Source organism: Polyodon spathula, chromosome 32, assembly GCF_017654505.1.
Source record: "Polyodon spathula isolate WHYD16114869_AA chromosome 32, ASM1765450v1, whole genome shotgun sequence".
In the NCBI taxonomy this organism is placed as follows: Eukaryota; Metazoa; Chordata; class Actinopteri; order Acipenseriformes; family Polyodontidae; genus Polyodon; species Polyodon spathula.
In genome coordinates, this window is record NC_054565.1 from 7,246,590 (window position 1) to 7,256,589 (window position 10,000).

The window sequence follows — 10,000 nt, forward strand, 5'->3', positions numbered from 1 at the left end:
TGAGATTCACTCTCTTTGCAGCTGTTTGTAAAGACTCATTCTTTCACAGCTTGTCTCTCTGCTCATGGGTGTGTTGGGGTGGTTACTTCTTCAGCATGTTAGCTATTGCACAGTTACCCATATACTGGAACAACTGTACAAAGCAGCCAGAGACCTAGCTCACCAGCAAGCTATAGAACTAGCTAAACAACCAGCTATGAGACCAGCAATGATGTGTCTGGTTAATGCCGCTGGAAGCAGTAAAACCTGCAATGGGTGAAGCTGCTGTGCAACAGGAGTCTTCTTCCCAGCCCTGCAGCGGCGCTGTGTGAGCATTCCGGACTGCAATTAAAGCTCTATAACCTCTTCACACCGCGGGAGGAAGCAGCCCTGGAGCTGCACAGTGTAACCGGACTAACCCCTCTCAGGGGCTGCAGAAGGAAGGAAAGCGCGTCAGTGCAGGTGTGTGGGGAGAGGGGGGCTCCCTCTACAGGGATTTCAGGGTACCCACAAGGGGCAGAAATCTACCTTACGAGGACATGTGTGTGCGTGCGTGCGTGCGTCAGCGAGCCTGGCTGGTTAAGATGAGAGGCTGTGTGTGAGCGAGTCTGAACATGAGAGATTCTGAATTTGTTTGTTCAAGTTTCACTCTCCAGGATCGCTAGTGCTTATCCTGCCTGTGTGTTAGGTGTGTGCGCGCGCGCGCGCGTGGAATCGTTTCCTGAACAGCTCATCTACAACACAGCAATAAAAAAGAAAGCAATTCACAAAACAAAACAAAGAAGTGTAGAAAACGATCAGCGTGTTCCGTACCGCACGATGCGAGGGGAGAGGTTCACCTCAAAACAGAAGAGCTCAAAGAATCTCAGTGCCCTCCCGCACTGCCTCTGATTCTCTGGAGCTCGCAGTCTGCAGGACCCAGGTGTCAGTTACACTGCAGCTGCACGGGCTCAGTGAGGACGGCAAGCCTGTGGAGACAGTGCCCTCCCGCGCTGCCTCTGATTCTCTGGAGCTCGCAGTCTGCAGGACCCAGGTGTCAATTACACTGCAGCTGCACGGGCTCAGTGAGGACGGCAAGCCTGTGGAGACAGTGCCCTCCCGCGCTGCCTCTGATTCTCTGGAGCTCGCAGTCTGCAGGTACACAACACTGTCGGTACACTGTGTAACCAAGCGATGCCCACAATCATAGATACAGTAACTCAGCATTATCCATCACGACTCCCACTGGAACCTCCTAGCAGCATCTACACTTGCAATATCACTGAGAGTGTAGCTCTGCACTCAGTGTCAATGACAAAGCATTGTGAATGTTTAAACTGCAACATGCATCCTGTGTGTAGGTCAGGATGTCGACTGGGGGCAGCACAGCACTGGAGATTGACAGGGGCAGCCCCCCTCCTCCCTCTCCTGTTTATTACACAGGGAAACTGGACCCCGCCCTGCAGTGCTGCAAACAGATAGCTGGGTCAGGCTTCTTATCATTCACCTGCAGCCTGTGCCAAGCAAGCTGTACCCCCGCACTCTCTCGCTTTCACACACACTCATTCACTCTCACACTAGAGCACCCTGCCTCCCAGTCCCTCCTCAGCTCTCACACTAGAGCACCCTGCCTCCCAGCCCCTCCTCAGCTCTCACACTAGAGCACCCTGCCTCCCAGCCCCTCCTCAGCTCTCACACTAGAGCACCCTGCCTCCCAGCCCCTCCTCAGCTCTCACACTAGAGCACCCTGCCTCCCAGCCCTTCCTCAGCTCTCACACTAGAGCACCCTGCCTCCCAGCCCCTCCTCAGCTCTCACACTAGAGCATCCTGCCTCCCAGCCCCTCCTCAGCTCTCACACTAGAGCACCCTGCCTCCCAGCCCCCAGCTCTCACACTAGAGCACCCTGCCTCCCAGCCCCTCCTCAGCTCTCACACTAGAGCACCCTGCCTCCCAGCCCCTCCTCAGCTCTCACACTAGAGCACCCTGCCTCCCAGCCCTTCCTCAGCTCTCACACTAGAGCACCCTGCCTCCCAGCCCCTCCTCAGCTCTCACACTAGAGCACCCTGCCTCCCAGCCCCTCCTCAGCTCTCACACTAGAGCACCCTGCCTCCCAGCCCCTCCTCAGCTCTCACACTAGAGCACCCTGCCTCCCAGCCCCTCCTCAGCTCTCACACTAGAGCACCCTGCCTCCCAGCCCCTCCTCAGCTCTCACACTAGAGCACCCTGCCTCCCAGCCCCTCCTCAGCTCTCACACTAGAGCACCCTGCCTCCCAGCCCCTCCTCAGCTCTCACACTAGAGCACCCTGCCTCCCAGCCCCTCCTCAGCTCTCACACTAGAGCACCCTGCCTCCCAGCCCCTCCTCAGCTCTCACACTAGAGCACCCTGCCTCCCAGCCCCTCCTCAGCTCTCACACTAGAGCACCCTGCCTCCCAGCCCCTCCTCAGCTCTCACACTAGAGCACCCTGCCTCCCAGCCCCTCCTCAGCTCTCACACTAGAGCACCCTGCCTCCCAGCCCCTCCTCAGCTCTCACACTAGAGCACCCTGCCTCCCAGCCCCTCCTCAGCTCTCACACTAGAGCACCCTGCCTCCCAGCCCCTCCTCAGCTCTCACACTAGAGCACCCTGCCTCCCAGCCCCTCCTCAGCTCTCACACTAGAGCACCCTGCCTCCCAGCCCTTCCTCAGCTCTCACACTAGAGCACCCTGCCTCCCAGCCCCTCCTCAGCTCTCACACTAGAGCACCCTGCCTCCCAGCCCCTCCTCAGCTCTCACACTAGAGCACCCTGCCTCCCAGCCCCTCCTCAGCTCTCACACTAGAGCACCCTGCCTCCCAGCCCCTCCTCAGCGCTCACACTAGAGCACCCTGCCTCCCAGCCCCTCCTGATGTTGTCAGCTCTCTCTCACACTAGAGCACCCTGCCTCCCAGCCCCTCCTCAGCGCTCACACTAGAGCACCCTGCCTCCCAGCCCCTCCTCAGCGCTCACACTAGAGCACCCTGCCTCCCAGCCCCTCCTCAGCTCTCACACTAGAGCACCCTGCCTCCCAGCCCCTCCTCAGCTCTCACACTAGAGCACCCTGCCTCCCAGCCCCTCCTCAGCGCTCACACTAGAGCACCCTGCCTCCCAGCCCCTCCTCAGCGCTCACACTAGAGCACCCTGCCTCCCAGCCCCTCCTCAGCTCTCACACTAGAGCACCCTGCCTCCCAGCCCTTCCTCAGCTCTCACACTAGAGCACCCTGCCTCCCAGCCCTTCCTCAGCGCTCACACTAGAGCACCCTGCCTCCCAGCCCCTCCTCAGCGCTCACAGATGATTAACGTAGCCTGTCTGAGTTCAGGTAAGTGTTGATGTTGTCAGCAAACCTTTGACTGTGTATCTGACAGGAGCACATGACTCAGCACACTGTAAACAAGCCAGCCTCCCCACGTGCTGCTCTTTAAACTGGACACTGTACCGATACCAGGGCTTAGAAACACAGCGCCGAGCTACACCCAACACAGCACCAAACAACGAACCAGCCTGTCAGCGACACGCACCCCCATCACCACACTGCACATTGAAAATCAAACAAAATCAACAACACTGATGAAGGCACTAGAGCTGAAACGCTGCTCTGCTTGACTCAGTCTCTTCTAGTTTCAGTAACACTGATGAAGGCACTAGAGCTGAAACGCTGCTCTGCTTGACTCAGTCTCTTCTAGTTTCAATAACACTGATGAAGGCACTAGAGCTGAAACGCTGCTCTGCTTGACTCGGTCTCTTCTAGTTTCAGTAACACTACTTGATTTATAGAACCAGCGAGGGAACCAGGAATATTTTTCCCCCGGTTATCAATAGAGACTTGGCCTGGAGAGATGGGTAAAAACAGAGCTGGAATTTTACAGAGAGAAGGAAAAACACTGGAGAAAGACATCTTAAAATCAAGGGGGGGGGGGGGGGGGGGGGGTGACAGTAAATAAAAGAAAGTGAAAGAGAGAGAGAGAGCTTTCACTAGAACCTGCAGCACTGTGACTCTGTTATATAAACACTCGCTGAAGAGTCTGTGAGGGGAGACGTGAAGGCAGGATTTCAGCTAATCAGGGGGATTAGACTACCACACAGTATCAGGAGTTCCCAGTCATGCCACACACACACAAACACCACTTTACAATGCTTCCCTATGCTTTACCACACCTCTCTGTGCTTTACAATGCTTCCCTATCCTTTACCAGACCTCTCTGTGCTTTACAATGCTTCCCTATGCTTTACCACACCTCTCTGTGCTTTACAATGCTTCCCTATCCTTTACCAGACCTCTCTGTGCTTTACAATGCTTCCCTATGCTTTACCAGACCTCTCTGTGCTTTACAATGCTTCCCTATGCTTTACCACACCTCTCTGTGCTTTACAATGCTTCCCTATGCTTTACCACACCTCTCTGTGCTTTACAATGCTTCCCTGTGCTTTACCACACCTCTCTGTGCTTTACAATGCTTCCCTATCCTTTACCAGACCTCTCTGTGCTTTACAATGCTTCCCTATGCTTTATCATGCTTCCACCATGTTTCACTACACTTTGCTTTGCTTTTACTGTGGGAAGCTTTTAAAAGGGCAGATGCACTAGCTGGTAGCATACAAGCAGCTTACCTTCCCTCCACTAAATCTCTGAACTTCCCTTCTTGCGCAGAGCGCCTTTGTTTCCACAGAAATGAGATTAGTGGTGGGGCTGCCCCAATGAAAAGCACCCGTGTGCTGCGCTGTGTATCCATGGAGAGAAAACCAGAACCTCTGGAGCTGAACAGAGAAAACCAAGATAAAAACGTCCCTTTACACAAGCAGCAAGCGCGGCGAGGACGAAGCACACACCTTTCTTATCGCTTATCCCCTGCAGGAACTGCCGGTAAGCCGTGGCGGAGCTCATATCAGCCGGGGTTGCCTTCTTGCTCCGTCTCTGGATTAGTAAAGGGAAGTATTCCTGTGTGCCTGTGAGGATACTGTGAGGACTGCTACAGCAGCAGATCTGCTCAGAGCACATACCATGGTCCTGTGCTTTCAAAAGAAACCTTTCACAAAACTACCAAGCAGGAGAGAATCGAGTCAGCGTTGCAGCGCAGGGTTATCACACACACTGTGCAGAGTTCCGGCTGCCAGCCTGCACTTTGACCACAGCTGCTGAGGTAATGAGTCACTGCAGAGAGGGGGGGAGGGAGAGACAGAGGGGGAAAGGAGAGCGAGAGAGAACAGAAAGAGAGGGAAGAGCGAGAGAACAAAGGAAAGAGAACACAGGTGCCCCTTTATCTGACGAAGTTACAGAAAGTACATTAGAGTGCATTACAGTGCTGTGCCGTCTGAGACCTGGGTAAGGTCAGGTGCTGCCGCTGCTCCTGTACAGACGGGATCACAAGCCATCTAAAACATGTTCTGCTGTTTCCAAACCTGGCTACTGATTAAACACAAGCATGTAGCTCTGCCATGCGCCAGGGGCACACTGAGACAGAGGAGCACACACACACAGACACTGAGACAAACACACACACTGTACCGGGAAGCACAGAAGAAGCTGCTACAGTATATATACCAACTCTCTGTAGGCAGGAAGACTGGTGAGTGTGTGTGTCTCTGTGTGTGTGCGTGCAAGTGTGTGTGTGCGTAGCCATGTAACTGTTGGGAACTACATCCCTTTTTCAAAGAGGCACAGCTACAAGAAACAAATCACCAGTCCCAGCACCATTAATCTAGAAGCCTTCTGATTACATGGGCTTATTTATTTACTGTTTCACTCCACCCATCAACAGAACAAAACCCTGCTGATTACAAACCTCAGTGAAGCCTGTTATTAATATTAATATTGCAATGATCAGGAGCCAGGAGTTTGAGCAGGGTTAGAAACTCACACTAGCCCTGCTGCTGCTGCACCCAGTCCTGGGGTTCAGAACTCCCCTCAGTGAAGTCTATTATTATTAATATTGCAATGATCAGGAGGCAGGAGTTTGAGCAGGGTTAGAAACTCACACTAGCCCTGCTGCTGCTGCACCCAGTCCTGGGGTTCAGAACTCCCCTCAGTGAAGTCTATTATTATTAATATTGCAATGATCAGGAGGCAGGAGTTTGAGCAGGGTTAGAAACTCACACTAGCCCTGCTGCTGCTGCACCCAGTGCTGGGGTTCAGAGCTCCCCTCAATGAAGTCTACTATTATTATTATTATTATTATTAAAAGCTCTGCATCTGTACCAGTCTGCACACTGTGCCAGGAAACGCTGGGGTAGAGCTGGGGGCAGGGAGACGGGGGATCTGGGTGTTGAATTCAAAACGCCCATTCCTAATAACTGAGCTGAACAACTAAGAGTGGCTTACTAGTTAGCTATGGAGGGCCAGCAGTCAGGGGATCTGGGTGAGACCTGCTGGCCAGCTTTGCGCCGCGCAGTCAGACAGGTTCAGTGGCCGGGGATCCACAATTCAGCGCAGGAAGCAACTACCCTAATGGAAAGGGGGCTGGGCAGTCTTCCAATCTGGCAAAGCGTGCGTGTCCCTGAATAACTCTTTCCCCCCTGGCGCTTTCAGTTCCACATCAAACACAAGCATGCATGCTCAAAACACGTCTGTGCACCTGTAAGCATGTGCAGCGATGCCCTACACGCCAGCGACACGGCCCAGCACTCACAGGGGGCAGCGGGCTGAAGGACTGCCATGACGCCAGGGCCCAGGAATGAAAGACGGAAGTTTATAATAATGTTCTCAAGAAAGAGCGTGACAGAAATGTGTGGGCAGCAAAATAAAAACTTCACACAACTCTGAAACGAAGCCAGAAGGAATTCTAGTGTTTAAAAAGACAGGGGGCAGAGCTGACAGCTTAGCAACAGAGCAGCTAATTGGATTGTGAGCGAGTCTGGAGGGAGGGAGAGGAAGAGAGTGGGAGAGACACATCAGAGCTGAATATGCAGCTCTCCGACAGCAACAGCAACTGTTCAGGTGCGACCTGCAGCCCACTTCACTGGAACTGCGCAATTCAGAATTCATTTCAATTCCAATGTCACTGCAGCCCCGGTAATAAAGGGTTAACTCCGAGCGCCCTGCTCCCTGCAGCAGCGGCTGGCATTCCCAGCCAAGGAGAGGCACTCCAGTTGCCTCTGAGCTGGGTGTGAAGAATCCAGCAGCTGCTTGTAAGAAGGCAGGGCTGCCTGTGTGAGGAGCGGAGGAGGGAGGGGGGTGGATTCCACAGGACTGACGGGAAATTACAGACATTCAAAACCAAGAAAGTATATATATTACACTATATATGCTGTATACTGCGCTCCAGATAAGGTTTGGGTCTGGGAGTACCTTACCCGAGTTTTAACACAGACAGTAAAATGTATTTTCAGGGAGTGAAATGCAACCCTACCTTGAAGTCCTGAGTAACCTCGGTAAATACAGCGCAATCAGTAACGGTAATGAGGAAGGCATTAAAAAAGAGCCCATCATTTAAACAGCAGCGTTGCTCTGAACTCCTGACCTCACAGCCGCGCGTGTGCCTGCGAGGCTCTATCGGCTCAGAGCATCACACTGCCTCTGCAAATCAATGACGCTACTTATTACAACATTCACTGCAGTGAACAGACTTCGATATAACCACACAGACACATACAATAAGGAAATGCATGAATACGCTACAGAACAGTTTAATATTACAGGCACTGAGGATACTGTAGAATCCCCCCCCAGTCGAATACCCCTTTCCAGCACAGAGCAGTTACTGTACAGCCTCTAGCTCTGACAACTGCTACACAACCCTGCATGGCAAAACTGAAGAGCATCACGCAAGCATGCCATGCTGAAGAGCATCACGCAAGCATGCCATGCTGAAGAGCATCACGCAAGCATGCCATGCTGAAGAGCATCACGCAAGCATGCCATGCTGAAGAGCATCACGCAAGCATGCCATGCTGAAGAGTTTGTGTAAATCATTGTTTTACTTTTTAAATACAAAATTAAACAGGAGCAAAGGGTTTGAACAGGCAGGACTTGATCCCCCAAATGAATGAAGAGACGTGGCTTCTGTGGGGTTAATTACAGGCTCCAGTGTCTTAATGCTGTTGCAATAATGACTATTTGCATAGTGGCTGTCACCTCCCAGGCCAGTATAATTAGCAATCACACCCAGGCTGCCTCTCCCTTCACAGTCTGTGCTGTGGTTTCAGGCGAGGCTCTACAGCTCTGCAAGAACATGTTCTGATATTATTATTTTTTTGGCCGTGTAGGTTGATTAGGATAAAGGGTTTCAGGGCGATCAATAGCCGCCGATCGATCGGTTCATTTATCGAGCAGTTCAGCAGCGGCGATGAAGACGAACGCCTCGACGAGAAGAAGTCTTCACAGCGACTCTCGAGACAGACAGAGTTCAGTTATTTGAACCGCTTCCTTCTCGCTGCTCTGGAGGACTGATTGTTTAAAGAGACAAGGATGGCTGCCGATTATTACCACAGTGAACAGGGACGGGAACCAGACTCCTGCTGCACAGCCGTGTGACCCCTTCCTGGAACGGGTGAATCTGCTATGCAACGGGAGTCTTACTCCCATCGCTGTCCTAACCCTAACACGCTGGGTCAGGGGGAAGATTCAAGTCAGGATGCCTTTCCTTACAGAGGGAGTCCCGTGGCAGAGCATTCACAGTGAAAGTCGCTGCGCCACGTCTCTTTCCACCCTGGCTCTCGCGCTGTGAATGAAACGCTCTCCGCGTCGTGTCATGTGCAGGGCAGAGTCAGCCGCGGGCGTGTTCAAAGCTCTCTGCCCTGCGACTCGGCTTTGATAGTCCCAGGATTTACTGCCAGCCTGGAGGCGCCGCCTCTGCTTCCCCGCTCCGGCAAAGAAAAACAAAGAGCAGGAGGCCGGGTTCCAGACGCCCAGCGATCGATCACTTGAGTCAGTACAGAGAGTGAAGGAGAGACGCATCACCTGAAACACTAACCCCGTGTCAGATCAATGGGAGTGGGGTTTCACAGCACCTGCTGCAGCAATATGAAAAGGAACCTCTCTCATGAACTGGGACACTCGGGCGAGCGACCACACCACTGACACACAGCGTGCCTCTGGGTGCGCCTGGATAATCAACAGCTGCTTGAATCCCTGACCAGGTGTGACCAGGACAGGGGGGGTCACAGTTCAATTCACAGCAGCATACCTTAGCCCTTCCTCAAGTTGTTCCCATGGTTACACAGTGTCATTTTACAACAGTTTTCTATGGTTTGCCATGTTTGTTAAATATGCTTTACCAAACCTCTCTGCTTTGAGTAGTGTGTGCATACACACAGACAGGGGGGACAGGCAGGCAGGCAGGCAGGCAGATGCAATCAGAGCATACAGTAACTCATCTTGAATGATTTCCACATGCTGCAATTCTTTTTGTTCAACAGACTAATAAACAAATAAATATTTTAAAAACTGTGAAGGAAGTGAATGGAAAATGTATTATGATGTGTGTGTGTGTGACAGATTCCCAACCCCCAGCTTATGGAGGCACAGAGCTAACAGCAACACATTCCTGTGCGTCTCTGAGCACGGTACAACCAACACTGCAGCCATTAAAAACACGCACGCTGCCCTCTGAAGCAAGCCTGGCACCCAGGCAGTGCCAGCGCCCCTCTCACACACACACACACACACACACACACACACACACACACACACACACACAGCCCCTCTCTCACACACACACACACACACAGAGCCCCTCTCTCTCTCACACACACACACACACACACACACAGAGCGTCCCTCTCACACACACACACACACACACACACACACACAGCACCTCTCTCTCACACACACACACACACACACAGCTCACACACACACACACACACACACAGAGCGTCTCTCTCTCACACACACACACACAGAGCTCTCACACACACACACAGGCCACTCACACAACACACACACACACACACACACACACACACAGCCCCTCTCACACACACACACACACACACACACACAGCGCCCCTCTCTCTCACACACACACACACACACACACAGCGCCCCTCTCTCTCACACACACACACATATACACACACACACAGCGCC